The sequence below is a fragment of the Strix uralensis genome, chromosome Z (genome assembly GCF_047716275.1).
Source record: "Strix uralensis isolate ZFMK-TIS-50842 chromosome Z, bStrUra1, whole genome shotgun sequence".
NCBI lineage: Eukaryota > Metazoa > Chordata > Aves > Strigiformes > Strigidae > Strix > Strix uralensis.
In genome coordinates this window covers 77,628,806-77,642,395 of record NC_134012.1, presented here as the reverse complement: position 1 = coordinate 77,642,395, position 13,590 = coordinate 77,628,806, and the positions used below count along the sequence as shown (strand labels likewise).

Sequence of the window (13,590 nt, the reverse complement as noted above, 5' to 3'; positions counted from 1 at the left end):
TCCAGCAAACATTTTGGTTTCTGCGTAAGCAGTGAATCCTCTGGAGACAGAGGAGGCAGAGATAGGTTAGGAAACGCAATTCCTTCTGTATCTCTAAGGAGAAGTTCCAAACATTACGTAGGGCACAAACCAGCTCTGCAGGTTCACCATGAATACAGCTGTTCTTGTCATCTCTGAGTACTGTCAAGTCAGAGAATTAGGAATTTCAAAAAGGATTTACATGTCACTGTGCCTATCTGCTTGGTTTTTTAAAAAAAACAGAAACTAGAAGAGAAGGAAAAAACCCACTTTGATGCAGTGAACAGAAAAAAGAAGTTCCCTCCTGAACAGATTACCTGTGTGGCCAAGACTGAAAGCAAAGAGGTTTACTTCATAGAGAAAAAGGGTAATACAAATAACACTAGCAATACTGAGACAGGCAGCAAGTAAGAGAACCACAGAGGTCAGTCTGGGGCAGGAGAAAAGCGAGGACATCACAGGCATAAATAACAACCTGCCTGGACATCAAGGAGGATATATACCTCTTGGTCCATACCTGCCAACACCTGGTAGTTTTCAACCTTCTTGGAGTACCTACCATCAAAGCACAGCCTGGCTAAGCAGAAGGAGGGCACCAAAATCACTATTAGAAATCAGCTGCCCTCAAAATGACCAAAAGCTCCATCTGTGGATGGTGGAGAGAAGAAAGAAGGGGAAGGCACCTAAACCCACATATGCATCTTCCCTTTTACTTTCTAATCCATAGAAGATACAGCTAGCCAGAGCTCTTAAAAGCAAGTTAATGGAAATGCATCAAATGCAACAGAAGTTCTTCATCCTCAGAATACCAGCTATATATGGAAAAACTGAAAATGACATACAACTCTCTTGAGTTTTTTGGATTACAATGATAGCTCTGATCACAAAGCAACAGCAGCATAACTACTCACAGAGTAAAAAGAACTGTAAAAAGACAGATGTTGGAGCTATGAATAAAAAAACATTGTGTCTATTTTTTCAGGACTTGAGATATCCACTGAACTATTTAGCGCCTCATGACAGAAAACTGTATCATTTCCTGGAAACAAGACAGAATGTCTAAGTAAATTCTAACACAACCAAAAAAAAAAAAAAAAAGTGAATATTCATACAGAAGAGTATGTTAGCAGTGCTAAGAGTTTTAAGAGGAAATTCATCTAGGGAGGAAGGGAAGTTTAGTTTTCAATAATTATTTGTTTCCTCATGCTATATGAAAACCCGTTGCAGGACACAGAAACATTTCTGTTATTCCTGAACCACCCCAGTATCATTCAGAATTTCACACAACAGTGCAAATGTAAAGAGCGGGCAAAAATCTGTATTATAAAGACTGAAAGTGCTGGATCTCAATTTAAAAATATGTACATTACATTAAGGCTTTGGGAAAGACAGAAAAAAATGTAATATGAGTTGAGAGGGGTCAGCCTAGCAGACCATGAAAATAAAGATTTTTCTGACTTTAAAATAGATTAAAATAAATTAAATTGGTAAGAATAAATTAGTTAATGAGCAAGAAGGTGAAGAAACTGAAGTTTCTAAAGTATAACCTAGTTGTTATAAGACTTGATCATTACAAATTGCAGTTATCAGAACAAAGACATACAAACATTTAGGATACTGTAAAAGCCTTAAAGTACACAGACTATTACAGGTAAGTTACAGGATGTATACAAACCCACAGATATATACATTACCCTGTGCAGAGAGTATGTTACCAAGAGCAACAAAATTATAACAAGTGAGTCAAGATAATTCACTGAGACAGTAAACTACAAAAGATGCTGCCACCCCCAAAAAAAGGCAAAAACCCCACCACCAAAATACAAAATATAGATGAAACTTCAAAAACCAGTACTTCTGGTAATTACTGTCCAAATACTAACTCCATCATCAAAATGATGATCAAAAAATACACCTTGGGGGAAAAAAACTCAATGAGACAAAAGTAAGCAATGATTAGTGTGAATCTATAACAATTCTTTGAACAATCTCTGTGAAATAATTACAGGAATCAGCAAACCAGGTAATGATGTTTATCAACAGATCTAGGTTTCTGCTCTGTCTCCAACACAGTGTATTGCCCCACTTCCAAAAAAAAAAAAAAACAAACAGTAGAAATAGTAACTTAGAAGTACCACGAATATAAGCACTGCGAAAAGGACTGAAAACTGTCTGGAGAACTGAAGAAAAGGATAATGAAGAAGAGATGCAACTGGTGAGTTGGATGATGACCTCAGAAGGGTATTGCAGGAGTCTGGGTTTAGGCATGGTATTGATATCTTCACGATGGAGGGGGCAGTAAGCTAAGAGTTGCTGAAAGGCAGGAGTAGAAATCAAAACCAGTGGGTCTGCAGAGCAGAATTACAACTTGCGTTTCCCCTCCTGCCCCAATCCAACTCAACCCTGTGGTTCTTGCTACATTCACAAGCTGCACAAACCTCTAACAGAGCAGGGAGATGGCAAGTCATTTATACAAACTGAATGCAACAGAGCTCACCTCTTGACACCCTAAAGCAAACGTGAAGTAGAAAATAAGCAGGGAAACAGATTAGACTAGTAAAAATTACCTTAGCAGTTGGGATCATAGATTTATGAACTACATGTTCTTTCACTGGAAAGTTTCTAAATAACAGAATAAAACAAAAAAACAGGTGTAAACACTGGAAGGGTGTAGTCAATACTGCCATCTCTGCAATGCACCCTGTAACTGCTGAAATCTCTACACAACCGGAGTCTTGCTGTCTTCCCACACACACACAAGCATCCAGTTCCTGGAATTTCTTCTTCTCCAGTAGTTATTCTACCCTCCCTTTAATTCAGTTAAAACTCAGGCCAACTACATGAATTACTTTGTGTGGTCTCATCATCACAACATGAATTAAGCATTCCTTTACTGTGCTTTCCCTGAAATTACACCATAAACTCTTCTGGGCAAGATACAAGCCAGCCTCTGATTCTCAAGAAGCTACAGGATGAAAATTGCTACTTATTTGGTGCATGTACTCCATGAAGAAAAAAAATAACCAGAATTGTCCTGAACACATTTTCCTGAAACTGTGTACATTGTTCATTTTTCACTTAGATGTGCCACTCTTTTTGCTTTAATGCCCATGAGCTAGCAGCATGGTTTGGTTTGGGGACTGATGATTCCTGCTCAAGTCTTCTCCGTTCTGGAGGCTGTAAAGTACCAACTGCCAGACCGTATGAGAGAACTAATCCGGAAATCCTGGCAGCATGAGTGGATTCTCCAGTCAAAACAGAAAAGCCTCCCTGGATCTGCACCTAGCAACTGGCAGGGGCACCGCGAGCTGCTGGAGCGATTTCATGTGAATGGCTCCGTCTGCACGCTGAATCACTCACAGCACCGTCTGTAAAAGCCTCTGCTGTTTCCTTCCTTTTCCCAGGACTGAGCTAAAGAAAATTCACACAGAGCAGGAGCAAGCCGGGTCGGTGTGTTTGGTGCACTCCACCTATTGGCACACTGAATGTCTTGAGATAAACCCTTCAAATCACCTAAATTCAGGCTGGCACTGCACAGCTTCAGAGTTCAAACTGCACCCCAGGTAACTGTCCCATCTAATGCAAGAGCAAACATCACTCTCTGACTGCAAGGTATTATCTGTTACCCAATTTTAAAGCAACAGAGTGAAAGTGAAGGATCAGCTGTCTTTTACTCTGAAAAGCCTAAAGAAATAGGATTAAAAGTATGTTCTGTAGCATCTCTGTGGCGTGTACAGCACCCCACAGGGCATCTCATCTGTATTTTTGCAATCACTGTTCAAAGAAATAACCACATCTCATTTCTCACTCCACAACAGGGCTTGGAGTTTGTGTCTGTAAAAATAAAACCAAAACCAAAAACACACCAACAACTGATGTCCTGATCCTGCAGCGTACTTTTGTAGACTCTGTCATTAAGAGCACTCAAAAAAAAGAAAAAAATCAAGAATCTGTCATCCCAGAAGAGAGTACAGGTTCAAATCCAAGATTACTGCCACAGATCCTAAACACAGCTATTTTGTAAGCACCTACTAAAACCAGTACTACCACCACCTGTTTAAGATGCTCCACGCAGTCCTTCAGATTTTCCACTTAGAAGGACAGTGTTACGAACAGCTACCATGTCATGTTTTAGTATCAGAACTATAAAATACATCCTTAGTCATTTTGAAAATCTTTTTTTTCTTTTTTCTTCTTCTTTTTGAAAACAGAGATTCCTTCTATACTTAAACTACTACAACCCTTCAAGCATTTTGGGGTGTTGAAATCCACCACCCATGCTAGCAAACTGTTAGGGCACTGCCTGACAAAACTCCAAGATGTGCCAATTAGCATTCTTGCTAACCAGTTCTCAGGCATTCCCCAGCAGATAGAAGGGTCCAGGAACCATTCCCAAAGGCAGCTCACACACAGACACTCTGTCTTGGAGACAAAAATGTGTGACTAGCCTCCGTGCCTGGAAACAATACACCATTATATCTGAACTTTATGCATCAATTTCCACAGCATTTCATCATTAACTTGAAATTGTTTGTGACTGCTTTCTGGTCTCTTTATATTTAATAAATTATTAAGTCCTGTTGTAAATTCTCCTGATACTGTTTGGGTTTGGGGGGGATGGCGGAATTTTTTCTTTGTTTTCCCTTTGCAATCCTATTTCTTTTTTGCTTTTGTTGCAGTTGGGTGAAAGACCAAAAAAAGTGGGCATACAGATTGACTGCATGAAAAAGGCTTTACACAGTATTGTCAGAAATACCCAAAGTCACCTTTGCAACATGTGCCGTTTTGTAGTAAGTTTACATATTACAACAGCAGGTCAAAAAATGGCCAAGTGCAAATCTTGATTTTTTTTTTTAAAAGCACAATTCTCTTCCAAAGAGAGTTGCTATGGGGAAAATATCATTGTAAGATAATATGTTTGCAAGGAGCAAAGTATGTCTTCAATCCAGATTGTTTACTTCTTCCTGGGGTTTAAGCAAACAAGGGAAAAATAACAAGTGTTTTTAATGAAGATGTTGACTCATTTAATATTTTTCCAAAGGAAGCTTTTAAAGAACAATAATTTTTCAGCCACTTATGGTTTTTGCAACTATCTTGACTGGTCAGATTTCCAATTATTGCAGGAGTTATTTCTGTTTGTGAACACTTCTGCTGAAAAAGAACTCATGGTATACAGCCCATACCTTCTCATTTCTGGCTGTGAGCAACCTTGAGAAATTTTATGCTATACTTAACCTTATACAGATTGGTATGATGCATTTTATCTCAAGTTTCCAGCATTATTTTCAGTCAGGAGAAACTTTTCCTCTAAATGTAACAGTTCATTCTTCATCCCTGGGTCCGTAATGGAGTTTCTTAGTAACTCCCATAAACAGCAACTATGAATAGCATGATTATTATTCACACTCAGCCTGCTACAGCTGGACCTGGAGAGCTGGATCTATCTTGACAGCACACTGAAATGGCAAGAGCTGATTATCAACACACCTCCATCAAAAATGAAGTGTTAAACCCTGAAAAGAGGAAAATGGGAACACTTTTATGAACTGAATATCTGTAGTTGGAAAGGATAAAATAAACTGCCTGCAGAAGAGTGTAAGGAAGAAGAGTGTGTTTGGTGCTTTTTTTTTCAGTTTTATGCCAGAAAGAAAAAGATTTAGTATTAATTTAATTACTGCTGAATTACTACAATTGTGTTTTCACTATCAGACAAAGAATTAAAACAGAATGAGAACAAGGTAATCCAACAGGAACAAAAAGATGATTTGTAAGGTCTAGAAAGGGCCTCTGAGAAAGCAAGGCTAGGGAGAAAAATGAAGCTGTATTTAAGCAAACAACGAAGGAACAGACAAGCAGCCTCAGCTGAAGGAAGAACTGTGTGGAGATTTTTTCCATATGCAGCAGGGAAAAAGACACAGGAGAAGTCATCTGGTGACAGCTTGACTTTAACAGGAAAAGGAGAGAATGATTATCTGGACGTAATGAACCTTGCCAACAGGTTGATATTATCCACACTGGTGAGTGGGGAGGGAAGTGCAAAAAGAGAGAGAATAAGAAGATTAAGAGAGCCATTTTCACTATGTTTGATTTAATAAGACAAAATACCCAGAAGCACTACAGAAAACAAGTATTTTATCACAGGAAGTGATAAAACCAGTCCTCCCAACCCACCTGCTTTTTTTGAGGGAGAAGAGAAAAATCAGCTGCCATTTCTCTCATTCTTTAACCTAAGCAATTAAACCTTGGGTTTTTAATTTACTGTCTGTTCCAGGGGACCAGCAACAACCATACAGGCAAAATCCAGACTCCCTATTTCACTCTCCCATAGAAAAGGCACTAATCTCTTCTTTTGCTAAAGGTAATTTCAGGAACATTGATATACATTATTAAATCATTGCTGACCTATACAGAAAATTCAATCTAGGCAAATGCAACCAAAAAGTGAAAATACAGTACTTCCTCAACAATGACTCATTTTGGCTCTAATCTTGGGGCAATTAATTCTGCCAAATGATCGCTTCTTGGCTGCCTCCTATATTTGATCTGTATAAGTGCACTGAAGATGCCTAGACAGACCAGAGCATCCCAAGGTGCAAGCCTCATGAGGTGCCAAAAGCCCTTTCAAGACAAAACAGCATACGAAGTTCCTGCAAGCAGAAAGCATCCTGTATCTCACAGGAGCCACTTTCCACTTTATGGGATCGAACTGATGATTTGTAGTTTGAGATCTAAACTGTGCTGCATTGTCTTATTGATTTTCCAGTTGCCTTTTATTATTACTACAGCTCCACTCCTACTGTTCAGCCAGCATCCAAATATGCAAGAGAATAAATAATGTAAAAATTTTTACTCAAAGCTGTAAGAAAAAGGAAAAGTAGGTAAAAGTGAAAAAATTATACTTACATTTTAAATCAGGAACTATCCTTTTAGCTTGTCCCTGTTAACTACCTAGCTTTGCCTAAGGATACCTGCATTTTTCATATTTTTTTCCTCCACACTGCAGCACCAATCCTCACCAATATATTAAAATACTTATATGCACTATTTGTATTTACTGAAATACACATTCACCTTCAACCCAGGATCGGTCAAGTCCTTAAGCACACATCTAAGTTCCTCCACCTTTGTTTACTAGCAATCAAGACATGAATTATAATGCCAATTGCAATACACAGGAAATACACAGTTAAAATGAAAGGCAAGATCATTGCCTTTAGGACAGAGAATTTTCAGATTTTGTTCATCAGACAACATGGAGTGTGGAAAAAAACTAATTCAACAAAAACAGTTCAGCTCCAGTTTAGTAAATATTGGATCAAATCCTGCATAAACCAACTTTGTAACTATTTTCACTTAAGAATAACAAGAAAGAATAACAACTTGTGAATTGGTAGCAACACATATTACACACCAATACGTGCCTTTCCCCTGCCAGAGATACAGAAACCAGTGTTAAGCAAATACTGAGCTTCACAAACACTTACCAAATCCATTAAGACAATTAATTTCTCAATTTGTAATGAGAACTCCCAACACCCTAGTAACTTTCTAGTAGCACTTTCTACTCCTTGATTCCTTTTCAGCCCTGGAAGAAGCAAAGAGCACATCCGTAAGTGCTGTTGAAACAAAACCACGTTACTGCAAATTTAATCAAACACACAAAATTGCCACAGAGGCAGCTTTAACCCACAGGCTTAGCTTAATTAGAAAGGCTTCTCATCTGAAACTCTTGCCAAGAGTACCTATTGTAACTGTACAATTAGAGGCTCAAGCATGAAGTCAGGAATACAAGCCCTAGTACGCAGTTTCTAAAATGTGTCAACAGAACATGGCAAAGAAGTCATCCTAACTTGCATCCCCATCCTTATCTCATCTTACTATTTTGAACCATTATAGCATCATCCCAGCAGCTCAAGGCACTTGCTGGTTATAGTTCCAACATCGCTTACAGGATAAATATAAATCCACTAAATCTCCTGCCTGCTGTCTACGTAATCCCTTAACCTTTCTCCTTCCACAGTTATGGTTCTCTGCAGCCTTCTCATCTCTGGCCTCTGCTCTTTTCATTCTCATGCTACCTTCCCTTTCCCACTTACTTTTCCAAATCGTCAACATTCAGCATATCTTCACAGTCAGACTCATAGTCACTACCCTTTTACCTCACAGCTTGCTTCAGCATGTTGTTTTGGTTTTTACACTTTATTGAGGGATGGGAATTTTAAAGAGAGTTCTTTGGTTACCGGATTTCTACTAAATTTAGCATCTCCCCGCAAGACACAGACCAAGCAGAAAATATTAAGCAAGAAAGCAAGTTTCCAGTCATCAATGTGCTACAAAAAGAACTCAACAGGACAGTGTATGTCACATTTAAAAGGGGAAAAAAAAAAGAAAAAAAAGTCAGGCTAGTAAATTATTAGTCAAACTACAGGCCAAGGTATTCAAACTGCACAGAAAGCACTTCTGAATTAAGATTAAAAAGACATGAGGACATCTTACACTATTGGACCATCAGCAGCAGAAAGAAATGAGCGTTCTCAGATTTTATCACCCTCATTTTCACTCATGCAAAAAAAGGTAAAAGGTCTAAAAACAGACCACAAGTAAACCAAAGCTTTGCTCTGCTTATTTTCTTCCTGATTTCTAATGCAGTTTTTACAAATTATGTCTTCTCCTTGTTCAAAAGCTGGACACACACAGAAATTCAAGTTTGGTCTTTTAAACAACAATCAAATAATAATTTAGATACATAAAAAATAATCAGTAGTGTAGCCAGGTGATATTTTGGGGGATATCTATACAGATTTTTGTTTGGGAAAGCTCATACAAAGCAAAACCTTTGTCATTATAAAGGCCCCATTACTACATAATTTTACATACAGGCTGAGGCACAAGAAGATCCAGTCACATAGTATTTCTACAAATAAACACACAGACAGCAAAGTTCACTATCACTGTCAATAATAAGCTCCAGCTGAGAGAAAAACCTCATTCATGCCAACCTTATCTCCAGTTTTGCACAGCTGGACCTGAACAGCTCAAGGAATAAAGTAAAACTTCTATTAATATAAAAATTAAGTAATATATTAAATGTATCATTTTTCTAGGGTGAGTTTATAATTTATTAACCTCATATAAAGAACTAAATTTAGAGTTATAATGGTTACTAATACACACTCATATTTTTTAAAAAAATAAAGTAACAGTAGTAGTACTCACTTCAGTTAAACGAGGTATACTGAAGCCCATGCCTTATTTAAAGCATGTCAGTTGCACCACTGAACCCAAGGTGTACTTACATATTTAATAAGTCTACCATAACAGGACCTTGTCAGTTAACTTTACTCACAACTGGAATAAGCACAAGTAATTTTATAGAATAAGACAGAAAAAAAAAAAAAATCCTTACTATTTAAGATGTTTAGGCTATTGTTACTAAAAGGTTAATTAGATGCGTGAAGCTATTGTATGAAGCCTGCAAAAACGGGAATAAAGTGTTTGTTGTATCAATGACTCAGAAAATAAGTATCTCATTAGTACCTCCCGAAAGGAGGTCTTCCTGCTGCTCCAGACACATTTCCAGTAGTTTTGAAGACCTGCTTCCCCCATTGCCCTCTTTCACACCTTGGTTCTGTGCTTTATCAGGCAGGCTGCACAAGTGGGTCACCTCTCTCCCTTGAACATGGAAACAGACAGTGGCCACTGGTCCTTCAGGTTGTTTTTCATAACCTCTCCATTTTACCTCTGCAACTACAACTTCACCCTACTGCTGCTGTAAGACTGCCTGACATATGGGTCCAAGCGAAGCTTCAGAAACAAACAAAAAACATGGGAAAATAAATGTCATCATAAGAATTAGTTAAGCATCCCTCAGGCTCCAGCCCCTTCCTGTGTCTGTCATCACTTCAGCTAATTTGCAGTCACAAAGTCTCTCAGATGAGGAGGATGACACACTGAATCCTGACCTTTGAGCTGCAAACCTAGCCTTGAGCGACTTGGTGACCTACATGGTAGCTGCACAGCTCAATAACTAGTTGGCTGGAGCCTGCAAATGCAGGACTCATCTCTGATTCTCCCCACACCACCCCATATGCTGTTACTAGACTGTTTGCTATAAAATGCAATTTCCAAAAAGCTGGCTCTATTAGCCTGTTGGCTTGCTGAAACACTGCTTTGAAAGAATTTTAATAGTAAAACAAAAATTTTATTTTATTTTCCAACTTAAACACTATGCAATTTACACAGCAAGAGAAAAAAATACACATAGATATGCAGCACCTAAATACCTCTCCTCCCACTTATTTTTCCTAACGCTACTTCCCAGTGTTTTAGCTGAGTAACACACAATTGTGGTTTCACATTTTGTAGGGCCAAAGATCTACAGTGCATATGCGAAGACAGACAAAGTTAGCAGACATCTCTGCACTGAAGTGGCACTGGGGCCCTCTGATACTAGGCCACGCATGCAAGCCAACTGCTGGAAAGATATACCTGAAAAAGTAGGGTTTGGCAAAACTTAGTGTGCTAAAATGCAGCAAATCATCAGCTACATAGATCACCAACCAGACTAGCTGCATACTTCTCCTCATTTCCCCCTGAAAATGCACAGCTAGAATATTAGTCGTCACTATTGCTTTCTGCATCCCATGTCCTTAAGAGACTCTGCTGGCATTTCTCAGTGTTGCAGAATTAGGCTTTCTTATCCTCTTAATGACCAAAACACAGCTGTCCAACATGTTCCAGCTGGCACAACCCTGGCATCTCTGCTGTTAACCCAGCAGCACATCATCTGGGCTATTTTATCCCGTTTAATATGCAGTGATGCAACTAACTCACAACTTCTTTTTCTCCCCATTGAAAAATAAAATTGTAGCATTGTGAAAGTTCCTAGAAAGTTTTATCCAAATCATTAAGTTCAAATACAGATCTGATTATGAGTCTAGAGACAAAAAGTTGAGTGGTTTGGAATTTGTTACGTCTAGTGTCTTATCAGCTATGTACATACCAGAGGATAAACAAATTATACAACTAAATTATATCTCCTCTGTATATACAGTGATAGGTAGCTGGTAGCTATCTGTAGATAAGATTAAGCAGTTTGAAGCGTGTGGCACAGGAAAGAGAGAAAGGTAAGTCAGAACTACGAAATGTCATCATTAATTGCACGTTTCTGCTGAAGCGACCAAGAGCAATATGATTCCTGATACTAGGATCTTTATTTATATGTTTAGAATTTCAGTACCTAAAAATCCTAGGGGAAAAAAAGCAGGAGTCATTTTCACCTTTCAAATATTTTTGGTCAGTATGCAGTCTAAGGAAAACAAGTTCTAGATGAGTTTATAACAGAATTAAATCTTCAGGATTACCCTTAGAACCATAATAGTTAAAACATTTTCAACTGTGGCATAAAACATTTTTCCCCTGCATGCATTACACATAGAATGAGCCACATGGATGCAATAGGATTCAACTGGTTCTGAGCTCATTACCTCACCTTGTACAATGTAACACCTAAAGTAATGACTATTTTTTTCTACCCTGTGGGCATCCAAGGGCATACTCTTAGCACATGTAAATCTGCTGAGCACCATAAATCTACAGAGCTGTAATGACATCATCTCAGATGCTAACTTTAAATTCATCATTTAAAGAGACTAATTTTTAAAGATGCCAAATAAGTTATGCAAAACTTGCATTAATCTCTGAGAAAAGATTCTGAAGCCCATTCTGCTTCTTAGCCATTAAAGCTATGATCTCACAACCACGCTATTCATTAAAAAGAGCACTACAATGATACAGGTACAAGACATTTCAACACTTTCCTGTTACTTTCAGGCTACATGCTGTTTGAGTGTTAAGTAGTACACAAGTACAATTGGGAGAGGAGTGTCTGGAGAGCCGGCCTGCAGAAAGGGATCTGGGGGTGCTGGTCGACAGCAGGCTCAGTGTGAGCCAGCAGTGTGCCCTGGCAGCCAGGAGAGCAAACCGCATCCTGGGGTGCATCAAACACAGCATAACCAGCCGGGCAAAAGAGGTGACTGTCCCGCTGTACTCAGCATTGGTGCAGCCTCACCTTGAGTGCTGTGTGCCGTTCTGGGCCTACAATTTAAGAATGGTGTGAAGGTCCTTGAATGCATTCAGAGGAGGGCAACAAAGCCGGTGGAAGGCTGGAAGGGGAGTGTGCTATGAGGAGCGGCTGAGGGCTCTGGGTTTGTCTAGCTTGGGGTAAAAGAGGCTGAGGGGTGACCTCATTGCTCTCTACAGCTTCCTGAGGAGGGGAGGTGGAGAGGGAGGTGCTGATCTCTTCTCCTGGGATCCAGTGACAGGATGTGTGGGAATGGTTCAAAACTACGCCAGTGGAGGCTCAGACTTGACATTAGGAAACACTTCTTTACTGAGAGGGTAGTCAAACACTGGAACAGGTTTCCTGGTGAGGTGGTCGATACCCCATGCTTGCCAGTGGCTTAAAAAGAGGTATCTGGACAATACCCGTAACAACATGCTTTAACTTTTGGTCAGTCCTGAAGTGGTCAGGCAGCTGGACTAGATGATCGTTGTAGGTCCCTTCCAACTGAAATATTCTATTCTATTCCAGTATTAAATGGCTTCACTGGAACTAATAAAAAACAGAATTTGGTCCAGGCAGAAATGTACCTTGCACCTCATGGCACTTGATTTTTGCAGTTGGTCTTTGTACAGGATCACCAACTTGATTTAAAGCTGCTGATAATTCATACTACCAAAGAGACAGAAAAACCAACTGTGACAAACAACTTCCCAAAAGACCATTCACATCTTCCAATCTGTATGCCCAGTTCATCTCAGTGGTTCTGTGAATGCCATGGAAATGTCAAACAGACTGACGTGGTTTCTAACACTTGCACTTTAAGAATCTCTAAGGCTTCCATAATGCATCAGAGTTGGGGTCGTTAAGACACCTAAAACACCCCTGCTTTCACACACTACAAACACCGCAGCTCCGCCAGAAATTCAGAGACTCCTTACTCTTCACCTCCTTATCCTTACTACTTGAAGGAATAGAAAGGTACTAGGTAATTTGAAAGAGGGACTACAGCAAAGTTGCTTTCTTTCCAACTGCGCAACTAGTATCACCGAAAACCCTTCTGCAAGTTATCTTTTGCCTTAAATGAAGAGGAAGGGGGAGCAGGACTTCATTTTGAACTCTGCCCGCTATCTCAGTCACAGCGTTTCCTGACACCGCACGCCGCGGGCCTTGCTCCCGGGGCAAGGCTTTCCGTGCTCCGCAGAGCAGGTCTCCCCAGCACCCCACCTCCGCAGCAAGAAGTGCCTACCGGGCCGCTCCGTTACCGCGCCGCCGGACGGGGAGGCGCCGCGGGGGTCTCCCTCCCCGCCCGGGCCGCCGCAGCCCAGCGGGCTGCTCCTGTCTGCAGGGACGCCGTGCACAGCGGACCCCACGCCTTCAGCAGCTGCCGGGCGGACTCCGCGCCCTGCGGTGCAACGCCGTGGCGCAGCGCCGGGAGGCGGCGGGGAAGCCGCGGGTGCGCGGAGCCCCGCGCAGGGGAAGGGGGCGTGCGGGGAGCTCCCGCCGCCGCC

The 13,590-nt window shown here is 40.3% G+C and overlaps 1 protein-coding gene across 4 annotated transcripts in view; it reads right to left on the bottom strand.

Moving 5' to 3' along the window:
* FRMD3 (FERM domain containing 3) overlaps positions 1–13,590 on the bottom strand; it is a 147,043-nt gene that overhangs the window by 133,143 nt on the left and 310 nt on the right. The window lies entirely within an intron of this gene.